Source organism: Moschus berezovskii, chromosome 13 (genome assembly GCF_049115385.1).
Source record: "Moschus berezovskii isolate FMDL1 chromosome 13, NW_MosBer_1.0, whole genome shotgun sequence".
Classification (NCBI taxonomy): Eukaryota; Metazoa; Chordata; class Mammalia; order Artiodactyla; family Moschidae; genus Moschus; species Moschus berezovskii.
Window position 1 is genome coordinate 46974099 of NC_142472.1, and position 12713 is coordinate 46986811.

At 36.4% G+C, this 12713-nt stretch overlaps 1 protein-coding gene across 1 annotated transcript in view; it reads left to right on the forward strand.

Moving 5' to 3' along the window:
• Positions 1 to 12713, forward strand: part of LOC148775825 (protocadherin-9-like) — a 435328-nt gene that overhangs the window by 18124 nt on the left and 404491 nt on the right. The window lies entirely within an intron of this gene.

The window sequence follows — 12713 nt, forward strand, 5'->3', positions numbered from 1 at the left end:
CAGTTTATCAGGACATTATTGTGTTGCACTCTATTGAATAATGCTTATTAATACTCTCAAAAATAGTTTGATATGATTTCCAGATCCAAATGTTACTGCTCAGTGCATGGGTAGCAAGCTTGCTTCATCACGTTTTCCTCAGATTTCTGTCATTTAAAACTGCTTTTTAGGACCATAACCATTCATCTCGTTCTCTCATCCCAGACAGTACTATTCTTTCTAAATTTAGATCCAAAAAGAACATTCCTGCATGTAAGCCAAGAATAAAGCCAAGAATGACTTTTAGCTAATAACTTAAATCATGTACTTAGAAAAGTGTGTTAGTCGCTCACACTGATTCTTTGTGACCCCATGAACTACACAGCCTGTCACCAGGCTCCTCTGTCCATGGAATTCTCCAGGCAGGAATACTGGAATGGGTTGCCATTCCATTCTCCAGGGCTTCTTTCTGACTCAGGGATCAAATTTGAGCCACCATGGAAGCCCACTTAGAGTGCTGTCCTTCAAATTGACTCTCTTCTGCTCCTTCACTGAGTATCATCATGTCTCAAAATATTTTGGAAGTCCCCTCTTGTAACTGTCTTAAAAGCTAGTTTTTAAGCCATTGAAGGCATCACCAACTCAACAGACATAAGTTTGAGTAAACTCCAGGAGTTGGCGATGGACAGGGAGGCCTGGCATGCTGCAGCCCATGGGGTCACAAAGAGTTGGACACAACTGAGCAACAGAACTGAACTGAACTGAAGCCACTGAAGAAAATGTGCTGTGTTACTTTGTATCTCTCCTTTTTTGTAAAATGCTACTGTTCATCATTACAGATAGCTTTCAGTTGTTTCAAAAAGTAAAGTCAGATCATAAAAGGCAAACAATTGGTACCTTGAGACTCTGCAACATAATTGTCTCAAAATAATTCAAGAAGCACAAACTCCAAAATCTAAAAATAGAGTGGCATTACTATTTAGATTATGAAGTACCTCCTCCATAAAATAATTAATGTTTTATACAATTTCTGCTTACCTAAAATATTTTTTTTCATCTTATAATCACAGTTTTATATGGTGAATTCTACACTCAATGAAATATCATTGCTATTCAATTAATTTTCATCACTGGTTAAAGTTGTGTATATGGCATGAAATATAAGACAGAAAAAACTCTTTTTGGAATGCAACTTGTTATATCAGATATGTCTAAATGAATTTGGGTTTTCTAAGATTCAATTAAAATTTATATTTCATTTTCAACATTAATACATATAACAAAGATCTTGGACATATTTGACAATTTCCTTGTGTAAGAATAGGAAAATTTCACATGCTAAGACACGTGCAGTGTGTCAGCCTGTGTTGGAATTTGTGCATAAGTTTTCCATCATCTATATATAAATACACATATACAGCTTATGTATATGCTGTAGATATATTTTTAAAGTCTCCTCATTTTCTTCCTAACTTACTCTGAGAAAAAGAAGTGTGACTTAAGTTTCACACATTCCTAATCAAACATTTTCAATTGCAAACAACATTTTTAATGATGTGCTTTGAGAGAACTAAAAGATGACAAAATAAGAAAATGATTTTCTATCAGAATGTGCATTTAACACCATACAATTACAAAGGATAAATGAAGTTCCTAGTAATCAATTCAAATTGATAGCTAATACAGACATTGTTTTTTAGAGCATAACTAATTAGGCAATGGCAAGCCACTCCAGTACTCTTGCCTAGAAAATCCCATGGATGGAGGAGCCTGGTAGGCTGCAGTCCATGGGGTCACTAAGGGTCGGACACAACTGAGCGACTTCACTTTCACACATTGGAGAAGGAAATGGCAGCCCGCTCCGGTGTTCTTGCCTGGAGAATCCCAGGGACTGGGGATCCTGGTGGCCTTCTGTCTATGGGGTTACACAGAGTCGGACACGACTGAAGTGACTTAGCAGCAGCAATCATCCTATATCAATAATCATCCTATCAAACTACTGCCTGTGAGATGATTTACCAAGTCCAAGATTTCAGAGGAAATTCCAGGGATTCCTGTTTATTTTTTGTGTGCTTTTTGTGACCAAAGATAGCTTCTCCCCTATCTGCTCAGCTTCAGCCTTTCCTGTTCCGGTAAAACATTTCTCAAGTTGGGTCAAGTTTATAGAAGAACCTAGAAAAAAGAATTCAATAGTTCGTCAATATCAGGGTCACGTTCTGTGCCTGTGCATACACATTTCTATGTCCTCAAAGTTTAACTTGGACATATACTTAGGTTCAGTAGACTTTGTCTCCCTATCTACCTTCCCAATGCAGATTAGTCCCCCAAGTAACCTGCCTGTGAGGATTGAGTTCTCTACCATGACTGATGCTTTTGGTGGCTCCTATACTAATTAATAGTTATAAGATATTCTCCATATATGAATCACATGAATCATAGACCAGAAAGAGGCTAAAACTATCACTTCCATCACCATTTTTTTTTCTTCCACAGAACATATGATTGATGGCTCAGAATTATTTGTAATCCATAGACTTCCAGGAACAGATACCCATCATACGTGCTAGCACTAGTTCAAATAACTTCTTATCTCTTCACTGCTTCTAAGGGGTTTTAATGCTTTTCTTTATACTATGAATGTTACACAAAAAGCTAAATAAATAAAATGAAACTGCTGAGTTTGACATAAGGTCCATTGAGACAGATCATATCACTTTTTAGATGTAAATTAGAAAATCCTTAGAAGGACTTTCAAAAAACCTCATTGTATAGTAATTGTATTTCCTGGAGAAATTATACAGGTTGCTTCTTTCTGCCTCTACCTCTCTATCTGCATATTTTTCTTTGACTTGAAATAACATGATCTGTCCTGTAAAGTTCTGGGATTACCAGCTTTCACTCTTATTGGGTAATTATGATCTTTTGCGTGCTTGTTCAGCAATACACAAGGGAAGTTTAAAGTGTGTGTGTGTGCATGTTCAAACTTTTATGAATCAAGTACCCACTATCTGAAGTTATATAATATGAGTGTGAATGAGTGTTAATTGCTCAATTGTGTCCAACTCTTTGGGACTCCTTGAACTGTAGCTGGTCAATCTCCTCCAGAATTACCTTACCTGGAATTTTCTAGGTAAGAATATTGGAGTGGGTTGCCATTTCCTTCTCCAGGGGATCTTCCTGACCCAGGGATTGAACCCAGGTCTCCTGCATTGCAGGCAGATTCTTTACTGTCTGAGCTACAAGGGAAACCTAATAATAAATATAAATAATATACATTTAGGGAATGCCTTTTGAAAAATACGACATTCTTGAAGAAAATATGGCCTATTTTTGCTTTATAACTTTTATTTTGTATTGAGAACTACTAACAGAAGGGAATGCTAGGGAGATGTTTATTACCTCTTTTTGTTACTTCTGTTAAAATTACCTGAGAAAAATCCTGAAAGTTAAACACCAAATTAGACTATTTATATTTACTACACTGACAGATCTGATACATAGCTTTTCATGATTTTTTGTTATCCAAAGAAGGCTCACTTATGGTAAAAGACCACATACTGTATCAGTGAGTTCTGTAATTTTACTAAACCACAGTGATAACTTAGTGGAGTTTCTAATTAAAGTGCTATGACTATCATGTATGCAGATTCCATAAATATGACAAGGGTAACTGCCTGCGTCACATGGATTTGTTTATACTAGGAGACTAAATTGGAAAGGCCTCTTGCTGAGTTGTTTCTTCTCTATTTCTGTACATATAATTTATAGATGCAAGAATTCTGCTTGTAGATTAAGGAGCAGTTGCTCCTGTTTACTCTAGTTATTTTATATTTTGCATGCTCAGATAAAGCATTGCATTCCTACTGGGCAACATTTAACTGTAAGAAATAGGTTGAGGGTGTTTCTGATAGTAGGAACCAAAGAAGAATATGAGGAGCGAAATAACCAATAATGCTAACAATTCTTAATCCTCTCTGCTTGCTTTGAACCCTAGAGGGAATTTAAGAGTAAGGTGATGCCACCAAACCAAGGAGGAAAGTTGATTTTAACCCTTTTCCCTTTCTCTGATGTTGCACAGGGGGAAATGATTAAGGGAGGAAATGCCTCTCATGTTTAGTTCTGATATTTAAATTCAAGCACCAAAGTTATACCCCAAAACAGTACAAAGAATTTAGTTTTCTCTCAAGTTCTTTAAGGTATCAGTTGTTCTTGAATGTGAAAAGAGAAGCTACCTAACTTTCTCATAGATCATACTGAGATCAAAAGGAAATAAAAATAAAATTATATTAAAAATTTCATCATGCGTCATTACACACATCTTCCAATCATATGAGGTCCTATGAGGTATTCAAAGCACTTTACTAACGAAGTACAAAAAGCCTAGGTTTTTAATTTAAGAAAGTCATTTCACAGTAAGACATTTACAAGTCAAGGAAACAGGCTAAGTTTAAGTTACTATGAGTTTCCCCACACATAAAGAAACTGAAACAAGCTTCCTACACTATCATGCAGTTGAGTACTGAAATTAGAACAAAAGCCCACAACTCTGTCCTGAAATGAAACAGTCACTTAGCAGCAGGTATCAAACTGGTTAACAGGACGATGAAAATAGTATAGATGAGCATACCCCATTTCCCCTGAAAATGCTATTCAGTTTTATATGGACAGGTATCATCTGCACCCTAGTCTTGTTTTATATAGCATAGATAACACTAGGAATCAAAAATTTTGTTTTAAAGGTGCTGATACCTTTACATCCATTACCTAGGTCAGTGAAGTTATTATATAAATACATCTTTCTCCAGCATAAACTTAGCCTTCTTCAGATCAGTTCAGTCACTCAGTCGTGACCAATTTTTTGCAACGCCATGAATCACAGCACGCCAGGCCTCCCTCTCCATCACCAACTCCCGGAGTTCACTCATACTCATGTCCATCGAGTTGGTGATGCCATCCAGCCATCTCATTCTCTGTTGTCCCCTTCTCCTTCCACCCCCAATCCTTCCCAGCATCAGAGTCTTTTCCAGTGAGTCAACTCGTTGCATGAGGTGGCCAAGTATTGGAGTTTCAGCTTTAGAATCAGTCCTTCCAATGAACACCCAGGATTGATCTCCGTTAGAATGGACTGGTTGGATCTCTTTGCAGTCCAAGGGACTCTCAAGAGTCTTCTCCAAAACCACAGTTCAAAAGAATCAATTCTTCGGCGATCAGCTTTCTTCAGAGTCTAACACTCACATCCATACATGACCACGGGAAAAACCATAGCCTTGACTAGACGGACCTTGGTTGGCAAAGTAATGTCTCTGCTTTTTAATATACTATCTAGGTTGGTCATAACTTTCCTTCCAAGGGTCTTTTAATTTCATGGCTGCAATCAGCATCCACAGTGATTTTGGAGCCCAAAAAAATAAAGTCTGACACTGTTTCCACTGTTTCCCCATCTATTTCCCATGAAGTGATGGGACCAGATGCCATGATCTTCGTTTTCTGAATGTTGAGCTTCAAGCCAACCTTTCACTCTCCTCTTTCACTTTCATCAAGAGGCTTTTGAGTTCCTCTTCACTTTCTGCCATAAGGGTAGTGTCATCTGCATATCTGAGGTTATTGATATTTCTCCCGGCAATCTTGTTTCCAGCGTGTGCTTCTTCCAGCCCAGCATTCCTCATGATGTACTCTGCATAGAAGTTAAATAAGCAGGGTGACAATATACAACCTTGACGTACTCCTTTTCCTATATGGAACCAGTCTGTTGTTCCATGTCCAGTTCTAACTGTTGCTTCCTGACCTGCATACAGGTTTCTCAAGAGGCAGGTCAGGTGGTCTGGGATTCCCATCTCTTTCAGAATGTTCCACAGTTTATTGTGATCCACACAGTCAAAGGCTTTGGCATAGTCAATGAAGCAGAAATAGATGTTTTTCTGGAACTCTCTTGCTTTCTCCATGATCCAGCGGATTTTGGCAATTTGATCTCTGGTGCCTCTGCCTTTTCTAAAACCTGCTTGAACATCTGGAAGTTCACGGTTCACATATTGCTGAAGCCTGGCTTGGAGAATTTTGAGCATGACTTTACTAGCGTGTGTGATGAGTGCAATTGTGCAGTAGTTTGAGCATTCTTTGGCATTGCCTTTCTTTGGGATTGGAATGAAGACTGACCTTTTCCAATCCTGTGGCCACTGCTGAGTTTTCCAAATTTGCTAGCCTTCTTATTTGTCTCCAAATGTTCTGAAATGTAAATATTAAAAAGGAAAGAAGGAAATACTGGCAGCTAGTTTATTGTTACCATGTTTCATTTTGCTACTTTTAAAACAGGGCAATACTCCCTGCAAACTTCTTGCTTGGGAGACAGATAACTTTCCCCACAGAAAAACATCTTTGGAGGATGGACAAAGATGGGATAACCTAGGGAGAAAAAAGTATAGTGACTTTTTTAAAAATAAAACTATATTAACAATATAGTTAATATTAACTATAGTGAATATAGTGAACATCTATTCATGAAGTGACCTTGCTTAAGTCTGCCTAGTTTGCAAGATAATAATGGAATCAAAATTATAAAATAGGTGACACAGGTGCTGGCTGAAATCGTGCTCAGGACTATTAAGGAGTAACTTAATAAAATTCTACTTTTTAGGAAACTGTGTGATACAGTTTTTGTGTTGTTCACCATCATATTCTTAGCAGGTATTAATAGGATGGCCTCTAGCAGATAGTACCTGAACTTCAATAAGATAATAAACAGCTATTCTACCAGCTTAAGTGAGTTATACAGACATAGTCATGAGAATTACAGTTCAAATTATGCAAACTGTGGTGGCTTATAGGCAAATCCAGAGAACAAGGAAAAGGAGCCATGTTTCAGGAAAAGGGCAGAATTGGGATGAACTGTAATAATCAGAGTCTATTGGAAGAAACTGTGAATCCAAAGTATGAAGGTTCTCATTGGTTGGGCTGCTATCCTCTCTGATTGGCTGGGCTATTCAGGAGACAGAGAAGTTTTCTGCTTCCCTAGATAGTAAAGTAGGAAACAACTTCTAGTGGGAGATGTCGACAGGGGTCACTTTGGAGTAATTGACTATGAAAGTGACAGCTCCTCCCACAGGCTTGCCCTCCTTTCAGTTTTAGTTGAGGTTTCTTTAATGAATTATACACATAGGTTCTCAAAAATTATTTATGAAGGGATAAATGAATAATCCTTTTTGTTGGAAATCAGAAAATGAAACCTACATAAGTTCCTATTGAAACATACAGAGACAAATCCCTTTACCTCACTTACTCATTTGAAATAAATGTAACAAATTCAAAGAGACTAGAAAATCCCTAGATGATTTCCAGCTTTAAAAAAGTACACCAATTCTTCAATAGTAGAACTTTTTTAGCATAAGTATTTCCAATCAAAAAGATAGGAGATTAACTCAATTTACCAGTAACAAATAATAAAATGACTCATTATAAACTAATTCTGTACTCAAAATTATTTCATTTATCACCAGTTGAGAAGTTCTGTATTAGTTTTGTCCTGCAAAACTGTTTCTTAGAGTCTTAGTTTCTTGATGAGAGTGCTCAGACATGAATGAGGAAGAACATATGTATAGTAATATTGGTTTCTAGTCAAGCCTGCGAGTGTTGACTAATAGCAAATTAGACTATAACCACAAATTGCTTTCTGGGTTGCATTTAATTTACCCTCTAAACCTCTATGAGTTTTACTTGACTCAGGATTTTATTAAGAGGAAGAGTACTCATTGATTTTAGATGGCAAGAAGCTATTGAGGAACTTGCTATTGAATTGAATCAGTGGTTTTAGCTGAACGTGTGTTATTTTGACATTTAAAAATTCCTCTTTCCATAGCTTGCAACCTAAGACTATACTCTTAACTAAACTTTTAAATTTTAAATGGAAATATCTTCTCTTAAAAATAAGAAAGTACAAAATGTTTCTAATTAATGTTTATAAGAAATATTTGCCTTTCTAATGCAATTTACAGTCTCCAGAGTTTTTTAAACAATTTTTGGTATGATTTTCTTTGCTACTTGAGACAAAATATATATGAAAATATTATTTCAAATAAAAAAGCCTATATTCATTGGATTTAATGCTGAAATAAAGCAAAAACAAGTTCATATATGGAAATTTAGCACTTTGTTTTTTACTTTATCATAAGTAATTTCTGGCTGATGTGTTTGTGTGCATATATGTGTGTGTGTACTACTTAGAGATTATATATATATATATGATACTTTATTTTTAAATGTGATTAAAAGAACTAAATAAAAATAAGGAATATTTTTTTGTAAAGGTATTTTTAAAATTTTCTATGAATTTAACCATATTTAAATAATTCTATGGCACTTTTCTCTACTTCCAAATGATTTACAATTTTCAAAACTATAATTATTTTAAATGTCACCCATTAACTAGTAAATTTACTTATTTGTCTTGTAATAATTGGCTTAGTCTATATTAATATTATCTTGTGATTTGAGGAAAAGGCAAGGATCTTTAATTGCAATGATTAAAAATTAGGTAAAGTAACTAAAAATGGAAGTTAGGGTAGCTGCATAGTGATAAAAGATTTGTTTGATATTTGAGATCAAGAGAAAGCCCAACTACTGTCTATCAGATGTTCCCTTTCTCTTGGACTAAGTTCTATTTTGCTATAACTGGTGAGGAAAAATACTTAAAATAGCAAATGTTCTAATATTGTAAATATAATATATGATACTATGAATATAATATAATTAATAAATATGATGTATGACCCTCCAATACTTTGGCCACCTGATGTGAAGAACTGACTCATTGGAAAAGACCCCATTGCTGGGAAAGATTGAAGGCAGGAGGAGAAGGGGACAACAGAGGATGAGATGGTTGGATGACATCACAGACTCAATGGATATAAGTTTGAGCAAGCTCCAGGAGTTGGTGATGGACAGGGAAGCTTGGCATGCTGCAGTCCATTGGGTAACAATAAATTGGACATGACTGAATGACTGAACTGAATGAATAATTACTTTAGTATGAAAAAGTGAAAGTGAAGTCGCTCAGTCGTGTCCGACTCTTTGCAACCCCATGGACCATAACCTACCAGGCTCTTCTGTCCATGGGATTTTCAAGGTAAGAGTACTGGAGTGGGTTGCCATTTCCTTCTCCAGGGGATCTTCCCAACCCAGCGATCGGACTATACTATAGTATAGTCAAAATAACAAAAATTTTAAATATCGTAACTCCATAACCAAAAAATACCATTTAAAATACTTAATGTATGCAATCATATATTAGCTTACACATAATCACACCTCAAGACACATTAGGTGGTAGTTTACTTGCTAAGTTGTGTCTGACTTTTGCAACACCACAAACTGTAGACCACCAGGCTTCTTTGTCCATGGGATTTCCCAGGCAAGAATACCTGAGTGGATTGTCATTCCCTTCTCCAGGAGATTTTCCCAACCCATGGACTGAACCTGGGTCTCCTGTGTTGCAGGAGGTCTCCTGTATTTCAGGTGGATTCCTACTGAGCCACCAGGGAAGCCCAAATGGTATAAACCAAGGCACTTAAAAAATAAAAAAAACAATTCAACTCAGTAAAATTTTTGCTAACCTGATTTTTACGCTTAACAATAGATTATCAGTTCAGTTCAGTCACTCAGTCATGTCTGACTCTTTGAACCCTGAGGACTGCAGCATGCCAGGCTTCCTTGTCCATCACAAACTCCGGAGCTGATGATGCCATCCAACCATCTCATCCTCTGTCATCCCTTTCTCCTTCCACCTTCCATCTTTCCCAGCATCAGGATCTCTCCAAATGAGTCAGTTCTTTGCATCAGTTGGCCAGATTATTGGAGTTTCAGCTTCAGCATCAGTCCTTCCAATCAATATTCAGGACTGATTTCCTTTAGTATGGACTGGTTTGATTTCCTTGCAGTCCAAGGGACTCTCAAGAGTCTTCAACACCACAGTTCAAAAGCATCAATTCTTCAGTGTTCAGCTTTCTTTGTAGTCCAACTCTCACATCCATACATGATTACTGGAAAAACCATAGCTTTCACTAGCTGGACTGGGCTTTTGTTAGCAAAATAATGTCTCTTCTTTTTAATATGCTGTCTAGGTTGTTCATAACTTTTCTTCCAAGGGGCAAGCATCTTTTAATCATGGCTGCAGTCACCATCTGCAGTAATTTTGGAGTTCCCCTGCCAAAAAAAAAAAAAAAAAATCTCTCTCACTGTTTCCATTATTTCCCCATCTATTTGCCATGAAGTGATGGGACCGAATGCCATGATCTTAATTTTCTGAATGTTGAGTTTTAAGCCAACATTAACAGAATTTTAAGTATTGTGAATAATTTGGTTATATGCTATCATATAATTAAGTTACTTACTAGACATTTCACCTTTTTCTACCATTTTGCTATGTTATACAAAGGCACAAAATACCTTACTAGCAAATCTTTGTGCATGAGAATCTCTCTAAATTAATGGAACTGGGATTGTAGGCTTGAATGTGAGTCATTCATTGGTGAATAATGTCCTGTACCAGTAAAACACATAAGAGAAGCATTAAAGCAACGATTGGTATTCTTAGGTGACTCATTCTTTCAGTGAATCTTAAAAAAAAAAAAACAGTGCCCAGCACAGAAACATGTGTATCTTCTCAGGGCATCTTAAATTTCTTCTCTCCTTCACACTAACCTATAAGAAAAAGTATTGTAAAAGTACTTGGTGATGTTTCTCAAATCTAACCAGTGTTATACCTTCCAACTTCCAAGATCCTGGATATTTCTGTATTTGTATGGATGGCCCTTTATTCTGGCATAGAGTACAGGGTCTCTGATGGAAGCTTAAGGTGGTCAGAATCCATACCAGCAGTCCAGAGATAAAATAACAATGATCAGCTTTAGTAATTATTGTTCTCATCTTACTTTTTCTCTAGTCAGCCTGGGACCTGGAGCTAATTTTGTCAGTGATAAATTAGATACATAAAAGTGACACTCAAACCATCAGCCAGACTTAGCAAAAATAATAATAATGTTCTCCATGAGAGAAAATGGAAATGGTAAGAAATAGATTCAGCAAAGCAAAATATAAGTGCCCAGGCTTTGGAAAGTCTGAAGTAGTCTCATGACAGCATGTGTGTCCCAATTCAGTCAGGCAGGGTTTGACTATATTTATAACCCAAATTGGGGCACATTTCCATGGCGATAACCCAAAATCAAAACTCCCAGAGGCTACAAGTAAAAAGTTCTTTCTTTCTTTCTTTAAATATACAAACAATTACAATTTTCTTTAACAAACAGTGGGAAAACCTTCACTTTCTCTGCAAAAAAACCCTGTGTCCTAAACTGCTGATCTTCATCCCTCACTCTTCAGAGCAGCTTCCACTCAAAGAGATTCTGGGCTGACGTACCTACAGGCATTATATGAGGCATGCCAAGATGGCAGTTCTCTTCCCAAAGAACAACACTTTTTCTGGGGTGAAAGTATTACATCTCTATAATTGCTAAACATTAATACCCCAGAGATTAAAAGAGAATGGGTAGATATGAATTTCAAGAATTGGGGCTTCCCTTGTGCTCAGCTGGTAAAGAATCCACCTGCAATGTGGGAGACCTGGGTTCGATCCCTGCGTTGGGAAGATCCCCTGGAGAAGGGAAAAGCTACCCATTCCAGTATTCTGGCCTGGAGAATTCCATGGACAGTCCATGGGGTCGCTAACAATCATATATGACTGAGCGACTTTCACAGCTACCGTTTATTGAGTACCTACTATCTGTCATGTATTATATAAAGAAAACACTTCTTATTTTATCTATTTGAACCTTACAACATCCACTGCTGAAGGCACTGCTCCATCCATTTTACAAGGCCAAGAACTCCTTCAAAGAAATAGTGTCATTGCCCAGGACCAGGCTCTACAGGGCAAGTAGTAGGTCTGGTTCTGACTCCTCATCTGGTGCTCTTGGGCAAAACCGGAATAAGTACTGTAGTCTTTCATGACACCTATAACTCCTGTTTCTTAATGCAGAATGTATCCGAATTTTCCTTCATTTTAATTTATTCAAACATTTTCCTTTTATCTACCTTGATAAGCCAAACATTATTTCACTTGCATCAATCAATCATTATGATGATAAGTTAAAGATTGATTTGCTTGATCAATTTGCTTCCTACTATAATATCCATGTTGCAATTCTTAGTCCATATGCATCACCACCCCTACCTCCCATTAGACTGATAAATTGTGCACAATTTTGCCAATTAAGACTTAAACATCTTTGAGTCAACTTAATTAGGAAATATTTCCATAAGCTGCAGTAGTTTAAACATTATATTACTCTAATTTACAGGGTCTTAGTTCAAATAAATTACACTAGATTTATATCTCTTATTCTCACTTATAAAGTGGTAAAGAAATATCATAGTATAGTATGTATCAGATGGAATTTAATATGTTGTATTTGAAATAGTTTAAAAAATATTTTCCTTTTTATTCTCAGTGTAATTATAGTACCAGTCTCTATATGAGTAGGTGCTCATTAAATACTAGCTCTAATGACATCACTACAAGAACTGTTGGATTTATATATAGCTGATGTTGCAGACTTGGACATTTCCTAGGGGAAAAAAAAAAACTATAGTAATTAAAACAACATTATGTTTAGAAGAATATCACAGATATTAATTTTCCTTTTCATCTATGAAATAAATATTTTATAATAGCTTATGCATGTCTTCAC